Here is an 18,872-nt window from a genome sequence, read left to right as displayed (position 1 = left end):
TTTCTATAACGATATGATATAATATAAATCTGATTTAATGAACACAGCCAGTTGCACAAAGCACAAACACTTCGCAGTAATGTGAGTTGACCTTTCAAATTTCTTTTCGTTTCAGCCGAGTCCTTCCTCCCCCGAGTTCCTCGAAGCTTCCAATGTCAGCGCTTTCATATTAGATTACTGCTTCAAATGTTTGCTTTCTGACAGAGGGAATAAACAAGAACTTGACATATTTAAAAATTGCTGTGAGTTTCAGGTAGTTGTGAATTAGCGAATAATCGGGAGACTCAAAAAAACACAAAAGTGAAGCGCACGCTTCAGGCCGCGCTGGCAGGTATAAAACCTGAGCTGCGCGCTCTGGACGTGGACCGGTCGAAGCGGGCTGTACGTGATCATGTTACAACACACTAGTGGAATGTCATCTTTTCCTGCTTTTCCAGACGCCGCGGGTTTGGCAGCCGCTTGCTTTTGCAGCGTGAAACACGCACCTCGGGCGCACTAGACAACCGTATTGCTCTCTGCACCAAGCAGCTACCATTTCGTACGACTGTAAAAAGTAGTTTCGGTAATCATGCCCTTGTCTTAAATCAAATACACAATGGTAAATGTAACCTACGTACAAAATGTTTCAAAGAACGTATTTGCACAATAGCATTCGTTACACATGCATTGTTCCTTCTCCCGTGTCCTCCATCGCAGCATAAGTTTATCCTTCAAGTTCACAAGGCTCCATAGCGCGCAAAACAATTAACCTTGCTGTTTTAGGCGATAGCACATTCTGTGAGCTTGCTCTCAGTCAGAGGGACGTGCAGTAATGCTTTACATGATGCAAGTGACCCTCGTAAAGCCGATTAGGACTGCAAACGAACGGCCGCATACACGCGTATACCATGATTTCGTGCGCGTCTATGACGTGCGCTGGCTGCAGAAGGGCACGCAACAACATGCTGGCATCATTCTGAATCGAGCTTGGAGCTAACAGCGACTGCTGTGATGTTAAAAAATGAAACAATCACTTGTGAGCATTCCAATGCACCTTCCGGTGCATGCATGGGTTCTACGAAGGCGCACGTTGACAGCGTACTCGATGGGAGGCGCGGGCGGACTGAGCAAAACATTCATTCATTCATTCATAAACCTTTATTGATGAGGATGACCTGAGGCCTAGAGGGGGAGGGGGTGGGTTAGGTGAGGTTGAGGGCGCCAGACTCCGACATGAAGTCTAGCAGGGCACTAAGCTTGCGCTTGGCGTTGGTATTGGGGGCTGTCCAGTCTTCGTAGCTCTGAATGTGGTGGGCAGATGTGTAGCGTGCGCGGAGGCCAGCCGTGCCAGGACAGGTCCAGACCAAGTGCTGCAGGTCAACGGAGTCAGCAGGACAGTTGGGGCAGCTGATCTTTGGTGCGGTGCAAGCTATATGGTGCAAGCCCCACTATCACATCTCTTGGGAATGCCAGGACAAACCTGACCCAACGTTGCTAGTGCCATGCCCGACACACGAGCTGGAGGCGGCCCTGACCAGCGACAACCTGGACCAGCAAGCCTGGATTATCCAGCTAGTCCGCAAGTCAGCTGCTGCCAGCGGAGCCCTGGACTAGGGGCACCGACCACCCAGCTCCTGCGAATTCTTACTGATTATTATGCTCATTAAAAGGTTTCTCTCTCTCTCTCTCTTATTCAGTGAAATTATGTGACTTAAGTTGCTGGTACAGTGAGCTAAAAATATGATTTCTAGTTCAGTATAGTTGCCGGTAATATTGTTCTTTAGAGCGAAGGTGCTTAGAGCAGCAGGAAACGTACCCATTGAAATAGTCGTCATATATATGAAAAACGCACTTCCAATCATTCATATCATCGTCATGCGTTAACATACATTGTGATTTCTCGTTTTCATTTCATGTAAGGCTGTGGCTAAAGGTACGTCCGACGGACCCGGTGCGTTTTTCTTCGGGATACGACGGACGGATCCGGGAAATATTTTTCAGAGGTACGGCGGACGGACCCGATCGGTAGGGTTCTTCCGACGGACCCAACGCATTTTTCTCCGATATGGGCCTTGGGATCCGTCGGGAAAGCCGGACGGATCCGAGATCCCCAGATGTGGTTGTAGGGGGCAGCAACTAGTAACGTTGGTAGCAACAACATGGTAGCCATATCATGGGTTGCCAGATTTGGCTACTTTACGCCAAATTGGCTACTTTCTGAGCCGCCTGGCGACAAAAATTTTAGGCTGGCTACTTGGCTACTTTCTGGATACTTTGAAAAATTTTCGCCTATTCCAACGAGCCCGTTTGCGCGCTGTTCAGGATGCTCGTTTTTATAGATAGACAGATAGGAAATCTATCAACGGTAGCGCTGCAATACAACTAACTCTGCATGGTGACGACTGTCCCCACTGTGTTCCAAAGGGGACGCTCTTAACATCCATCCGCTAAAACCCCTTGATAATTTGAAAGTAGCGACACTCTCCTCCGCGCCGCGCTTTCCTCTTCAATTCTCCTCGCGCGGCTAAGGGGCGCGGCCGCGCGGCGGCTACGAGCTCTGCGCACGACACGCTTTTTCTCCCTGGCGCCCGCCGTCCGGCCGCAGCAGTCAGTGAAGCGCGCGTTTTTAGGCCAGGTCTGCGCTCCAGGGTCTAGTACTGCCTCTGTCTGGCTGTGTTTGGGTTTTTTTATCTTTTTTTGTTTGAGCGTGAACTCCGTCACCGCGGTAAAACTTCGCAAAACGAGAAAACGACCCAGGCTGGTGCTTTGAACTTTAAGATCAGAGAAAGTCAAAGCGGCCGCTCAGTCTATTTCGCTACTTTCGTTTGTTTTTTTTTTCGCAAAACGAGAAAACGACCCAGGCTGGTGCTTTGAACTTTAAGATCAGAGAAAGTCAAAGCGGCCGCTTAGTTTATTTCGCTACTTTCAAGCTATCTTGGCTAAGCATAGTATATGTCACGTGATAAACCTTGAGTTTGGATCATTGGTTAATTATACACTTATTTTGACCAACTACGGGCGAAATTAAATAATATTTAGTAAATCGCACTTGAAACCCAAATTTGCGCTGCAGCATCGAGTCATATACCGCTGGAAAGCTTAGGCCAAGTGTAATGGCACTGTGCTAGTGATCCTCATTAATCTGCGTTATTTAATTTTGTATAAAACCAAACTTTGAGCTAGACGATCAAGTTATATACCGTTGAAAAGCTTAGGATGTCTCCAAATGCTCTGAATTAGTTAGCAATCCATATTAGTTAGCGTTAGTGAGCTATATGCATCGTCATATACCTTTCGAAAGCTTAGGTTGAGTGCAAATGAGTTGTGGTAGTTATCGAACCAAATTAATTAGTGCTAATTATTTAACTGCACTTAAAGCCAAACTTTGCATTATAGATGGCAAACTAAGGGCAAATGTAAAAGCTTTATGCTAGCTAGCCAAACTTAGATAAAAATCACAACCGAGCTAACACACTAACTAGGCTTTCCACGAACTGCTTCGAAATGTTTTTCTTTGCCCGTGCATATTTGCTTGCAGTACGTCTTATTTAGCGTGCACCCGCTGACAATAAATTAGTCATGAGTGCATCTTCCGTCCATAGGTTTGTCTCATCAGTGTGAAAGTGGCTTTTGCACTTATACTTTGTTCACAAAATAAAACAGTTGCGCACTTTCAATGCGATCAAGGAGCGCGGACAACCATTCATTGACCGCAATTCGCCGAACATTATTAGGCACTAGTGTCAAGGAAGCTTACGAATATACTCGGTATACCTATGAAAGAATGATTTCTATATCTCTAGGCAAGGTAAACGCCTCTCGATAATGTAATATTATACTTGAGAAACCGAAGGTTCCCGTCCAACGCGATCAAAAAGAAGTGTGTGTGATCATGTGAACACCCCCTGCACATTGGCCATATCCTTGATAAACCCAAACGATGATTGAGAAGGTCAACTCAACTATTTACGGCAGGCCTGAACATCGCACCTGAGTGGTTGCAGTTTCCTTTCGTCGTGTTTTCCTTTTATAGCCATTGTTTGAGACATCCAACTCAACTAACATTTTATACTTACATTTTCGTGGACATAATTTTATGCATTTTATATTGTTTCTAATCATCACAGAGAAGTTTCTGATAACATGTGTGTTTATCTAGTCAGTTTAGTTTTATGTCTGTTTATATAATATCGCAGTCTTACGCAGCCAGTTTTTTTTTTTTTTTCAGAAATCTTTTCTACGTGATTTAGTTTCTATAAGACGCAAGTGGCATTTGTTTCTTCACGAGCGTTGGAATAAAATGACTATTAAACGAATGTTTCTGGTTGTCTTTTTGCAGTGAGCGCTCTATTTACTGCCCCATGCATGGCCTCATGGCTCCTTTTTGGCTACTTTTTATTGCTCTTCCTCTGGTTGGCTACTTTCTGGCTACTTTTCCCATTTTTGTGGCGACTTTTCGTTTTTTGGACCTGGCAACTATGAGCCGATGAGTATGAGATTGCCCCTGCATACCGAGAAGTAGGAGACAAAGATGGAGGGAGGAAGGGCAGGACGAAGGCACGGAGGAGGAAAAAGAAACAACCCGTAAATTTGGCCTTCATTAATATGCAAGGGGGTAGAAGTAGAATTAAATGGGATGAAATTCAGGAGCAGCTGCAAACTGGAAATTTTGTAGTGTATGGTGTAGCAGAAACCCACCTTAGAGACAGTGAAGAACCTCCACACATTGAAGGATACTCATGGCAGGGGTGCAATAGAAAAGGGAAGGACCGAAAAGGAGGTGGCCTGGGGGCGCTAATCAAAGGCCAAGATTGGAAAAGGATAACAGAAAGCTGCAGAGAACATATATGGCTCCAGGGTAGAGTGGGAAACCTAGATACAGTACTAGGGTTTGTTTACCTAAAAACAGGAAATGACTCGAATGAGGAAAATTCAGAACATTTCAGATGTTTAGCTAAAGACATAGAGGAATTTGGCCAGAATAAGGAAGTGATAATCTTAGGGGATATGAATGCACATATGGAATTTTTTGATGGAGCTACCGATACGACAGGCAAAATGTTAGCAACATTTTGTGAAACCCAGGATCTCACAATAGTTAATTCAGAGATAAAGTGTGAGGGAAAAATAACATGGGAAAGAAATAACTCTCATTCCACAATCGACTATTGTCTGATGTCCCACAAGCTGTATGACAGGTTAGTAGGTATGGAAATTGATGAAGAAGGGACGAAGAGTTTAGGAAGCGATCACAAAAGAATTAAACTCCAATTTGGCGGGACAGCGGCCGCAACAAAAATGCAGGTATGTGAAAGCAACCAGAAACTCAATGATATGCAGTTGGAAAAAGGGTCAAAGCGCATTGAGGACATAGTAAACCAACAACCAAATAGAGAATGGACATACGATGACCTAGTAGAAGTATTTAAAAGAGCTAAAAAAGGGCAAGATTAGAAGAGGAAAGAGAAAATATAAACCAAAAAGCTGGTGGGATGCTGAAGTTAAAGCAGCCATAACGAGGCGTCAAGAGGCATCCAGAGAGCACAGATTAGCAAAGAAGAGGGGAGCCACACCAAGGGAAGTAGAATCCAAATGGGAGGAGTACCTTGAGAGAAAAAGGGAGGCGTCAACCTTAATCCAAATCAAAATAGGAAAAGCTGGGGTCCAGTAGATGATGGACATAAGTAAAAAAGATAAAAATGCTGCAAAGAGGTTTTGGAACCACATAAGGCTACAAGCAAAAAAGACGGAAGGGGTCCAACACTCACTGACCACACAGGAAGGAAAAAGAGTGGAGGGAGAGGAAGCACAGGAATATGTTAGGCGCACAATAGAAACAGCCTTTGCCAGTCTGGAAGTGAATGCCGCAGAAGAAATGGAGAATAATGAGGACCACAGGGACGAGGAGCAAGAATACAAGGAGATGACAGCAAGAGAATGGGAAAGAATAGAACGGATGGTCCCCTTGGGAACAGCGACAGGACCAGATAGCATACCCATGGGATTGATTACCAGATTAGGACAAAAAAGCAAAGTAAAATTACGACAGTTGATTGAACAAACAATAAAGGGCGGTCAAGTACCAAAAGATTGGAAATTAAGCAGGATGAGACTAATATACAAAGGCAAGGGAAGCAGAGATAACATAAGTCCTATCGGCCAATCACAGTTACATCAATTATATACAGGGTAGCAATGCAGTTAGTAAAAGTAATGATGGAGGAATGGGCAGAAGGAGGGAATATCCTCGGAGAACTACAAAATGGTTTCCGCAAGGACAGAAGACTAGAGGATAATTTATTTGTGGTTACCCAGTGTATAGAAACAGCAGCTGCAAGTCAGAGACCATTATGGATAGCGTTTTTAGATATTAAAGGGGCATATGACAATGTAGATCAGAAAAAACTGTGGGACCAGTTGAAGGAATATGGCCTGAATAAAAACCTGGTTCAGTTCATACAAGAAGTGTATGCAGATAATGAGGCAGTGATAGTATGGGAGACGGAAACAACAAAACCAGCAAAAATAAAAAGGGGGCTTAGGCAAGGGTGCCCACTGTCACCGCTGCTTTTCATGATATACATGAGCCAAATGGAAAGGCGCCTGGAGGAAAATAATATGGGATTCGATGCAAGCTATATGCAGGGAGGACAGAAAGTAACACAAGTTCTACCAGGATTGATGTACGCAGATGACATTGTACTGCTGGCAGATAAGAGGGATGGGTTGCAGGAGCTGCTTAAGATCTGTGGAGAAGAGGGCGAAAAGCTGGGACTGCAATTTAGCAGCGAAAAATCAGGAATAATGGTATTTAATGATGAAAGGGGGGACGTGCTGGAAATACAAGGCACCAAGGAGAGCTATAAATACCTGGGCATATGGATCAATGAAGGAAAAAATTACCTAGAGAAGCATGAAAGTATTACGATAGACAAAGGGAAAAGGAGTTCGGATATTATGAAACACAGGGCCCTCTGGAATTATAACAGGTATGAGGTTGTTAGAGCGGTATGGAAGGGTGTTATGGTACCAACTCACTTTTGGAAATGCAGTCCTCTGCATGAAATCAGAAGTACAGTCAGGCCTTGAAATCAGACAGAGAAAGGTAGGTAGATTGGCATTGGGAGCACATGGCAACACACCTAATGAAGGAGTCCAGGGAGATATGGGCTGGGCATCATTTGAGGTTAGAGAGGCAATTAGCAAACTAAAATATGATCAGAGACTAAAGGTGGATTCACACGACGGACCGAATAGCGAAGCGATCGGTCACGTGACCTCTGATCCGAGGTCCGTCCGTCCGCGGCGAGCATTCACACGGTGGGAGAGAATAGCCACGGCCGCTCAATGGGCGCCTCCATTGAGCGGCCGTGGAATAGCAGACGACAGAGCGGACTTACTCTTTCTCCCAGGCACTGCGCGAGAGGAGAGCCTTGCTCTGGCGCGCTGTTATCGAGGGTAGCCTACCATGGACGATGCATGGACGGTGGGTGAATGCGCGGGTTGCGGCGGCCTACAGCTACTGCTGCTGCGCCGTTTTGCCAAAGTATTGTGGTGACTGTTTCGCTCGATGTGGTATACTACGCAGGCAGTTCTCTGCAGTGCAAACGATCGCGCTTACTCTATGAGAGCTGCATGAAAATACTGCTTTCAACCCTTGGAAGACGACCATTCGGACTGCCCCTATGCTCCCGGTACGTGCCAAATGCCAAAACGCTTGAGGAAAGCGATGAATACATTCAAGCGACTGCTCTGTGCAGTCACAAAACTCACGCATTCGGTATCGCGCAGTGCAAGAGCCTGTCACTGTAAATTCTGTGAAAACCATGTACTGCGAATGAAGGCAAAAACAGGCTAGTTCGACTCCAAAATAGAAACGACTGCCGTCAGTCGTCAGAAGCCGCTTCTCGCTTTCCTACAGCGTTTTAGTGCAATGTATGTTATGTTGTCTATGCTTGGGCACCGGGAGCATAGCTGAAAAGCGTTCCGCGAGAGAAATAAATAAATAAAAAAATGTCTTGTCCGTGAAGGATCCGAATTGTGAAAAGGACTCTCGACCTTGTCGCGAATTGCTGCTCGCTCTCACGATTCGCTGTGACGTGGCCCTACGTCAGTGATTTCCGCTGCTTCGCTTCAGTCCGCGAGCAGCAATTCGCGACAAGGTCGAGAGTCCTTTTCACAATTCGGATCCTTCACGGACAAGACATTTTTTTATTTATTTATTTCTCTCGCGGAACGCTTTTCAGCTATGCTCCCGGTGCCCAAGCATAGACAACATAACATACATTGCACTAAAACGCTGTAGGAAAGCGAGAAGCGGCTTCTGACGACTGACGGCAGTCGTTTCTATTTTGGAGTCGAACTAGCCTGTTTTTGCCTTCATTCGCAGTACATGGTTTTCACAGAATTTACAGTGACAGGCTCTTGCACTGCGCGATACCGAATGCGTGAGTTTTGTGACTGCACAGAGCAGTCGCTTGAATGTATTCATCGCTTTCCTCAAGCGTTTTGGCATTTGGCACGTACCGGGAGCATAGGGGCAGTCCGAATGGTCGTCTTCCAAGGGTTGAAAGCAGTATTTTCATGCAGCTCTCATAGAGTAAGCGCGATCGTTTGCACTGCAGAGAACTGCCTGCGTAGTATACCACATCGAGCGAAACAGTCACCACAATACTTTGGCAAAACGGCGCAGCAGCAGTAGCTGTAGGCCGCCGCAACCCGCGCATTCACCCACCGTCCATGCATCGTCCATGGTAGGCTACCCTCGATAACAGCGCGCCAGAACAAGGCTCTCCTCTCGCGCAGTGCCTGGGAGAAAGAGTAAGTCCGCTCTGTCGTCTGCTATTCTCTCCCACCGTGTGAATGCTCGCCGCGGACGGACGGACCTCGGATCAGAGGTCACGTGACCGATCGCTTCGCTATTCGGTCCGTCGTGTGAATCCACCTTAACCGAAATGGAGGATTCAAGGTGGGCACGAAAAATGTACAAGCACCTATTCATGAAAAGCCTGAATACGAAATGGACTAACAGAACCCGAAAGCTCAGATTTAAGCACCTAGAGTTTGGAGATACACCGCAGTAAAACAGCAGCATTGAAAAGCAGGTAAAGGAGGCAGAAAGGAAAATGTGGGAGGAAAGAATGCAAGGAATCAACCAATGATCGCCAGGGTGCCGCCCCGGGCCGCTTATTTTCACGGACACAGGTTTATTCGCACGTCAAGGAGTCGTTTGCTAACTTTTTATAGATATAGCGTGTGAATAAATTAACTAAAGTTTTATATTTTCAAGAAGCCGCATTTAAAGTTCAATTTCATAAAAAAATCAAGAAGCAGCTGCAGTTTTGCAATTAAACGCTCTTGTGGGTAGCTTCTTTTGCCGCGAGGGCGCGCTGGCAGAGGTAAACAAACCGTAAAAATGGCGATTTTCAGTAAAACAGCTGATTCCACGGCTATAGCGCCGGCTTTTGCGCATCGTCTGATGTCAAGGTACTGTGTGATTGTCCTAAATGCGCGGAGAAATCATATCGAAAGCAGTGTAATCGGGGCTTTGTTTATTTTTCTTTAGGAAACAGAAACAAAAGAAAGATAGATCGCGGAGCACAGGCAAAATAAACTTTTATGTCCACACGAACGTCTCACACACAAATGCTTCAGTTAGAACGAGCACGGGGAAAAGCAACGCGGTTGAGCGTACGCTACCAACCTCGCTCGTTTTCATTCGTTTTGCACTGTATGTCGCCTTCGCTTCCGCGTTTTGCATTGGGCGCACTGCGGAGCCCAACCACCCTTCAGCGCCAACTTTGCAGTAGTTGAGTTCAGCCATTTGACGCACGCACTTGCTCACCATCAGTTATGAGAGGCCGACTACCTGTGGAGACGAAATCCTCCGGAGGCAAAAAAGAAAAAAAAAAAGATCGAAGCACGCATGACAGCCGCACCGTCAAGAGCGGTCGACTGCGAGCTTCATCACAGTTCATCGGCGCATTCATCGCACCACCATTCCGCTTTCGCATTTTCAAGTCGAAATAGGCGTCGGAACAACTCGCCGAACAAGTAGAACGCATTCTCACACACCGCCCTTCGTCGTTGCTCGCGCCGGCGTTGCCGCTTCAGCGCCGGAGCCACCACTCACACCACTCCACCGCGGACGCCGCCGCCATTTTCGCTCTATCCTTCCCGCGGAAAAAGCGGCAGATCTGGAGAGAGCGCTGGGATTTGCTGGGGAAGATGGACGAATGGATGAGGAACGCGTTCTGATAACAAAAGAGAGGTTAGAGGATTGGTGGAAAAGGTCAAGAGAATAAAGAGAGGAAAAAAAGGGAGGGGGGCAGATACGGGCGAATTAGAAGCTAAAAATGGGGAAGAGATAAATATATTTCTTTTAATTTTTTGGCTAGGCGGCGCAAGCTGCCGTCCGATACAAAGGGCAGAGCCACTATCATCCATCCATCCATCCATCCGTGTCTGTATGAGGATACCTTGTATGAGGTGCACGCCTTGAGTTGGACCGCGGCAGGGTGGCAAGCACGACGAGCTCAAGCGCATGTAATCGCGGTGTTGACGGCTGCAGGCCGCGGCCCGCCCGCCCGCCCATTTGGTCCTCGTTATCATGTGGATTAACGTCTACGGCGGTCGTTATGTAGTTATGTAGTTTTGATTCTTCAAAGTTTCGTCACTTCCATCTGTGATGAGATGCGTCACGTAACGCATCGCTTTCTGCTCGCATTGAGGTTTGGTGCTGCAAGTTCTACGTAGTACATATACAAGCGGCGCTGAAAAAGCTGGGTGCCGCCGGCGTGTCTCTAGCCCAAGCATCGCGTCATTCGTGTTTGTTGGAGGTGTGGTTTGTGCTTGCCGTGAGATGCTGTGATGTACGGATTACGTCCTACTAGAGTGCTGTGATGAGTGCGCCGATGTCCGGACGGACATCGGTGTGTCCGTTTATGGTCGGCGATGTTGCACGTGCATGTCAGTGTTTATTAGGTGCAGTGGTAATTTATTTACACGCGCTGTGCAACAATCAGACGAAAATAAGTCATCGACAGTTTGTTAGCCTGCACTACAGAGCTCAAAACAAGGAAAATGGGAATGCACATGATGCAGTTTTCGCATGTTGGAGTGGACCGAAAAATAAGTGCTCAGCCCACACCGCCGGAATGCGCATCACTACAGGTGAAATGGTTCAGGTTTCTGTAAAATAGCTGCCTGGCACAGCACCTTCCTAAATGTTCAGGCTTTGTACTATTGTTGAAGGCCACTTTATCATAATAAAGGAACGAATATGCTTTATGTGTTAATGACTAGTGCTTTTTCAACATATGTTCATTTTTTTTTTTTCGTTTTTCCTTAGTTTCCTTTGTTTTTCATGCTAGACAAACACAAATAGTACACTTTTAAACTTGTCAGTCCAAAGCTGAACATGAATATCTGCCATGTATGTGACAGCTTTAATGCTAGAAAGGTTGACGTGTATAGCATGCACATAGACGCTGCAACATATTAGTGGCACGTTCCGCTATTTGCCCCAAGGTCGTGATGTTTAATGCCAGTGATGGCAGTCGCACTTTGGTGCAGGTGAAATGCAAATGCTTCTGTTTCCTGCAAGATGTCAACGCAAAGTACAAATCCCGGGCAGTCAAATTAGTCTAGAGCTCTCCACTACGGTATTTTTCATAGCTACATATGTCACTTTAGGATGTGAAACCCTGCATGCCACAGGTAGGCTGCACTGTTTTTTAGATTTTGTAACCTCTCATCTATGTTTTGCAACATTTGGCTAATTTTAGTTCTCAAACAGTTGTTAAAGATGAAACCGAAGCAGTTCTTGGCATGGTTTCCTGCTTGGATTAATTTGCTAATTGCAGTTCTTTGAAACTTGCATCAATGCTGGACAGTTCAAATAGCAGGCAGTTGAATTACAGAAATTATGTGGATCGTGCATTTCAGTTCTGACAAATGGAAAGTAACGGTCCCCTCCTTGCATGCACAGGTGCCCTTAGACAAATACATACTCGGGTGTGTGATTGTGACGCATATCAAGGGTCAACAGAAGGCCATGTGGAGCCAGTGTGATATTCTTCATGAAGGCTAAAGTAAAATTGTACAACAGCTGCTGTACCATGCAGAAAAAAATTGATCATTTAGTGTATGATTAACTGACCATGAATAGCATCTTACTCAGAGTATGATGTGATATATATCTGGTTTAGCATCCCAAAATAACTACGGCTATGAGGAACACAATAGTTGAGGGCTCCGGTATAATTTCGACCACCTGGGGTTCTTTCACATGCACTGACACCGCACGGTGCATGACGGCCTATTGTTTCGCCTCTATTGAAATGCCCCTGCTCTGGCTGGAACCAAATCTGCATCTTTGGGTTCAGTAGCCAAGCACTCTAACTACTGAGCCAGCACAACGGGGCCAAGTATCAAAATGCATGCTATTACATTTCCTTCTAGCCGGTGGTTTTCTTCACAGAACTAATGTATACAAGGAAAAGTAAATAGCAAGAAAACATTAGTTTTATTGCACATTATATTGACATTTCAGCAAACATTCTCTAGGAAAAAATTTCTCAATGTTTGCATGGAAACCATGAACATCATACAAAAACAAAACAATGCACTTACTCCACTCCAATTATTAATGGGCAAGGTTGCATCTATGCTACTACACTGCACTTATCACAAAACCACAAGCTCCATCTGCTTTGGCCAATCACTTGATGAAACTAACGGAGACAGATGTCGCACACCACAGACTGGTCGTCTCGCAACATATCTCTGCATATGTTGCATTTTAATTTCATGCCTTTCCACTTAGCTTCAACTGTTGCCAGCATTACTAGTCACCCATCTTTTCTGAAGTTCCTTTTTACGCTGTTGGGATCAGCATCCTTGTTAACGATGGTCTCTGGAATTTTGGATGCTATCATTTTCACATCTTCCTCATCTGGAAGAATGAAGGAAATGACAAGCTTTGAGCAGCAAAAAAATTACGGAGACTCCTAATCTCCACCTGTAAGGGTATGGTGTGCCAGCGTTAATGGTTCTTGTCTGCAGATTCCACTGTGAATTCCCGTTAATTTACATGCCCTTTGCTACAAACATAATTACTAGTAGCTAAAAGATCTTCCAAGATTTTCAAACGTGCCAGTAAAAGAATAGGCATGTGCGTCGCTGTTTTAGGTGTTGGCATCTCATTACTTGCAAAGTAAATGACCATTATATGACCCTTTTAAAACAAATATCGTTCAAAGCAGCAAGCCACAGTGTGGGATAGAGTGTAAAATTTTACAACCACTGTGTCCTTAATATCTAACATAAGGATTTAGCTTTTCATGTCGAAATGAGTTTCGTTCAGAACGGGAAGTTGACTTTTTTAGTGCGTAACACTACTAGCCGCAATCACGGATTTTGCTAATGTCTGTCCAAAGCCGCAATGGATAAAACTGGGCCGTCTGGCACTACGGTGCAGGTTCGCCGTGCTCAACGTGCTGAAGTTCAACGGTTACGAAGGCAGCGGGATCGTGAGCCCAGCTGATTCTGATACTGGAGCTAAACGGTGCAAGAATCTAAAGCACAAAGAATAAGGAAACATGCCGAGCGTACTCAGGAAACTGCTCAAGACACTAAGTGTCATCGTGAAACGAATGTCGAAGCGAAGAGGAACAAACGTGCAATAGAAACTCCAGGACAACGAGCTGTACGACTGCAAGCAATGGAAAGGTATAGCAGGGATAAGCAGTGCTACGCACCACTTCGCATTTGATTAACCGTACAAATCGGCCGTAATTTTTTATTTTAACGCCTTTGTATTTACTAAAGGCACTCAATGGGTAGTGCAAAAAAAAAGAAAAAGAAATGAACCTTCGGAACGCCCATACGCATTGAGGAAGTGAGAATAAACTTTAAAGAAAACTGCGTTTCGTGTGTTGAACTTCCTTTTAAGTCAGAGCTTCGGCTCAAAAATATGTGTTAGCCCTTGCACTGTGCAGCATCGGCTTCATTACATCAGTCTCCATTTCCAAATTGTAAGCAGATCATGCTTCAGACCCTTTTTGCCATCTTTGAGTCACACTAAAAGTGATTGATTTATGCATGACGTGATTTTGTTTTGTTTTGTTTTGATCAGTCACTTCTGAAAGCTTTTGCAAGTCCATTACTTCTGCACTGCGCATCTCACTGCAGAGCATTTAAGTTAACATCATGAAACTAAGCAGATTGTCTTGCACTGTACTTCCAACTAATTTACTGTATGCCGTGATAAACACTAGCAACACGTTAGATGTACTGCACTAATGAGCTTAAACACATCAGCTTATGCCTGTAGAAGTACTTGGTTATGCGACACAAACATGACAGCCCCTTTATGCCTGTCTTTTTGTACAATGAAACTCGCAGAAATGCCTATTTTTGGGAAATATTTAAAAATTAGGTTGCCCTACAAAGGAACAAAAGCTACAGAAATTTTTCTCAACATTCTCATCGCTTTGGTAACCATTTATAAAAATTCTTCCTACCATCGAGGCTGTAAACTGTCCTAAAAAGCACACCAGAGTTCAAAGGCGCAGCTGGCCGGTGGGCACTAGGGTGAAAAATAGTGCCGTGTGCAGCATGGGCGGCAGGCGGGCAAGGAGAAACGAGGAGAAAAGCGCCGCGAAGGATGAGATGAGTGTCGCTATCTTTAAAACTATCAAGGGGCTTTACCATAACTTAGAGTAATCTACCTCAACATAATGTCAACCTAAAAAGGAAATAGTTATTGTGTCATCATTAGTGCCTTTATCCTGTGTTTTGTTTAGCCTCTTAATTTTCGCTTTTAGCGCCACTGTTTGCGCTAGACGAAAAATGTAGAATGCATTGTTAGTGGTCGAAATTACTCTGTGGCCCTCCACTACGGCTCCTCTTTCTCTCTTTCTACTTTCATTCCAACCTTCTTTCCTTCCCTTATGGCACAGTTCAGCAGGTGTCCTAAGAAATAAATGTGACAGATAATACGCCTTTCCCTTCCTGTGAACAAATTATTATTATTGTTGTTGTAGCAGTTCCGTGTTGCGAATGGCCGTTTCGATGTTTCCCACAGCGATGACAACATTTGTGGCTTGTTCTCAGCTTTTTTCTACAGGCTCCTCTTCTATTTTGTGGAGATAAATGCAATTGCGGATTGGTGCAGAGAGAATTTTCTGCACGGTTGGTCTAGTAGCACTTGACAATGTCACCGACTCAGGGGGCACAGTTCTAGCAAAGCCGCCGCTTATAAATAATACTATATATGTAGTATGTTTCTTATTACTACAACCCTTATCCTTAATTTTAACCACTGTAGCATAGAGAAATATTGTCGCTGTCCTCGCCAATCTTTAGGTTTTCACAAAATATTTCAAACAGCCGCGCTGCCTCGCGGCAGTGCGCGCATGCGTGTTGCAAACTTGGTGACTGACTGAAAAACTATTAATGCGAGAGAATGAATAGTTTTGGTTGGTGAGGCCAAACCGTAGACGCAAAAAGTGAAGCTGGGACTGTGTATGCGAACCTTAGTGCGGTGTAAAAGCAGTAATAGTGCGACTTTCTTTTAGGGTGCGGTTCAGGCATTCAGGTGTCCACTGAGAAAGTGGCAGGTAATGTGCCTTTCCTGTAAATCATTAGCAGGCAGTGTAAAAAAAATAAGCAGACAAATAGGAATTATGGTAATAAAATAAACAAATAATAATGATGATTTAAATAAAAATAAAAATAACAAAGGTGAAATTACATAAAAATATAAATAAAAGAATCATAAAGTAAAAAACAAAACAAAAAAATAAGCACAATAAAAGGTAAAAGTTGCAAAAATGTTGTGGCAGCACTAATGCTTTCGCATTCTCCCAATGGAGCTTCTGCAGTGACGAAGTTTTTGCGAAGTAAGGGAAGATGCGAGCGTGGGAGCGGAGCCTTCCACTACAGCGTCGCACATAATCTGGGTTACTTTAGGACGTTAAACCCTATAAATTAAACCAAAACCCTAATCTCTTAATTTATTCCTCTGTTAGCACCACATACACATTAGCTCACTGTAATAAGAAACATTAATTTTCAAATGATCTTAAGTCCAGTTTTATGTTCTCAATCTACTAGAAATCTAAACAGAGTTCAGGCTAAAGAGCATCGTCTATAGTACAGACGAATCGCGCAGTTTTGTTTACAATCTGCTATGCTGCCGCATGGAGTAAATTAGCTTGATAATACCGCGTGACCTATTTGAGTCACACTTGCACTGCGGTTGTGTGGGGGTATAAACCGATTATGTACTGCATGCGCCAGTACCTGTACACTGCTCATTTTGTTGACTAAACTTGATCGGGTTTAGAGATTGGCAGTGTATTTTGATCGGGTGGGGAGAATTTCGCGACCGTGAAATATTCGGTTCACTTGTTTAAATTTTACTGTCATAGGTTAATTCGTGATAATGGCACACAAAGAATGCAAATAAACTCAGTGACTTCAGCCCAGTCTGCCGTGTCGCAAGGCTGAGTTCCCCTTTCACTATGCGTGTGGGGGCGATGTGTTTATGACCGTGCCACCATCGCTGCGAAAGAAATTCGAGAACACTTTGCCGAGGTGTGGTATGTGTACCGTTGCGGTGGGCCTTCTTTGAATGATCGCAATGAACTTTCTGCGTTGTAAGCCAGAGATCGCGGTGTACTGTGCACACAGGCGTATTCATACGCTGTCCTAACAAACTCATTAAAAGGGAAAATTGTACCTCCTTGTACATAGACTAAATGACACAGATTGTGTATGCACTTCCAAAGCGCCACTGCACATCACAAACATCACAACCATACGGAAAAATTGACCCTTACAAAAATATCAAAAGAACGAAGGAAAATATATTGCCACATGCATAGCACTATTCTGGCGTCGGGATATCGTTTCATCTCGAACAAGGGTGGCCGCTGCGCTGCGCAATGGCTCAAGGAGAAAGTTGCCCCATTTGAGAGGCTTCCTAGGCAGTGAAACAATAGCATTTAATTCGTAAGTTGAGTTTCACTTTATATAAATAAATATATAACCATGTACAACTCAAAAATGAAATGATGTTATTGCACGCTGCCGCATCAAGTGGAAAGGTAAGAGCAAGGGGTATTCGGCGCATGTGCATACGTTAAGTACTTCTAAACGACGCGATAGCTCAAGCTACCAAGTGTAGCCCACAGCTAGTCCAAATAAACGGTTTGCCTGTAGGCTAGTCTATTTTTGTTGTAGCTGCATTTTTTTTTCTAAGTGGACTAACATACAGGCTGCCGTAGTGGGAGTTTTCAGGCTCTTCTGCACCTCAGCCTTCTAATATACTGAAACAAATATTATTAAATATTATTTCTTGGCGTGCTGCTCTTTGCGGCCGCATGGCAACAATGTACCATAAGTACTGATCTCACATACAGTAAACACTCACAAGATGGCTTACTTTCAGAAAACATTATCAATAAAGAATATAAGAACTGAATGCAAACATAAGTGACCACAGGAAGATTTACTTCCAAGAAGTGTGGGAAGGCCACAATCATGCCACCTACTCTGCACTAAAATGTGGAACAAAACGAAGCTGTGATGGTGACAACTTGGACAGAGGAAGGGCAGGAAGGGGTGCAAGTACAAACAAGCACATGACGGGTTGATCCGACTAACGCTGCGAGTCAGCAACCATGCTCCGTAAGCATACCAGTAAAGCCTGAATTGTAACTAACAGGAGTTCAGCATGATTTCTTTTGCCAAAGATGGTTTGGTTTGGCTTATAGGGTTTAATGTTCCAAAGTGACTCAGACTATGAGATGGCAAGTCTTTTGTCGGACTTGCCATCAACACTCAGAAGGCAGCCAGAACCAGTCAATCATTTGCATCCATACAGGAGAAAGTAACAATTGTGCGGTCCACTGTTTCAGGAACGTGCAGGCTAGCTTGGGAGCCTGTGCTTTGAAATAAAATCAGCAGCACATTGAAATAAATATGTTGCCATTTGCAACAAGGTTCAAAAAGAGGTGCAGCACACCCCTCAAAACAGGCTACAGTAAGAAACCAGGTTTTAAATGTACAGTAGTAATGTATGTCCAGCAGCACAGCACTGTAGCCTTCTTATGGAAAAGGGCATAAATATTCAGTACTGTATGCAAGGACCATGTGAAAATAACCATTCAGCTGACTTGCAGTAAGTACCTCTATCGATGCTGGTATGCTTAATTTTAACTTCCTAGTATGCACCTGTTGGGGGCTTATACAATATGCTCGATTTTACGTGTAGCCATGCAATTTTCTGTGATATTTAATCTCATCTATTAAACGAACCCTAAAAATTGTGTATCCAAGTGCATAATATGATTTACACCAGATGTTTAGCTGTTTACAGGTCAATATTTTAAACCCTGCGAGAGATACTTTGGTGCAGTCTCTGCAGGTAGATTGTACAACAAGGTGAATATTATGTATGTGATATAGTTCATTAATTTATTAATTATTATTTAACCCAAATTACTAATGAACTTATTTTTCATTTTAAAGGCCAAGATTACATCAAGAAAATGAAGGCTGTCAACATAAATGCTGAGTCCAATTTTTATGTTTTCATTATCAACAATGCACTTTGAAATATTTGATATAAAAAATATGCATTTTTAGCTTGTAAAGGTGACTTTCCGCAATGCACACTTTTAAAATGGTGTCACTGGGCACGATATTGCGGCGAAAATAACGCTCGCTGCTTATACAGCATAAAACAGACAAAGTGACGCCATTTTTAAGCCAGCTTTACAACCTAAAAATGCGTATTTTTTACATTAAATGTTTCAAATTGCATTGCTGATAAAGGAAATTCTAAAAATGGCCTCGGCTTTTCTGTTGACAGCCTTCATTGT

General features: G+C 44.0%; 1 protein-coding gene and 1 long non-coding RNA gene across 2 annotated transcripts in view; one reads left to right on the top strand and one right to left on the bottom strand.

The window, feature by feature from the left end:
- mh (DNA-dependent metalloprotease SPRTN) overlaps nucleotides 1–7,395 on the bottom strand; it is a 48,355-nt gene extending 40,960 nt beyond the window's left edge. Inside the window, exon 1 of the mRNA XM_084587786.1 lies at nucleotides 7,380–7,395. The gene's annotated coding sequence lies outside the window, so the exon portion shown is untranslated. The remainder of the gene's footprint in view (nucleotides 1–7,379) is intronic.
- Nucleotides 7,396–8,062: 667 nt separating this feature from the next.
- On the top strand, nucleotides 8,063–13,906 carry LOC146201819 (uncharacterized). The gene is made up of 2 exons (XR_014703586.1): nucleotides 8,063–8,799; nucleotides 13,460–13,906. It is a non-coding gene; the product is annotated as an uncharacterized LOC146201819 (long non-coding RNA).
- Nucleotides 13,907–18,872: the final 4,966 nt, after the last annotated feature.

The sequence above is a fragment of the Amblyomma maculatum genome, chromosome 1, assembly GCF_055883805.1.
Source record: "Amblyomma maculatum isolate TAMU_Amacu chromosome 1, ASM5588380v1, whole genome shotgun sequence".
In the NCBI taxonomy this organism is placed as follows: domain Eukaryota; kingdom Metazoa; phylum Arthropoda; class Arachnida; order Ixodida; family Ixodidae; genus Amblyomma; species Amblyomma maculatum.
Note: the sequence above shows the minus strand (reverse complement) of the source record. Positions and strands in the feature narration are given on the sequence as shown.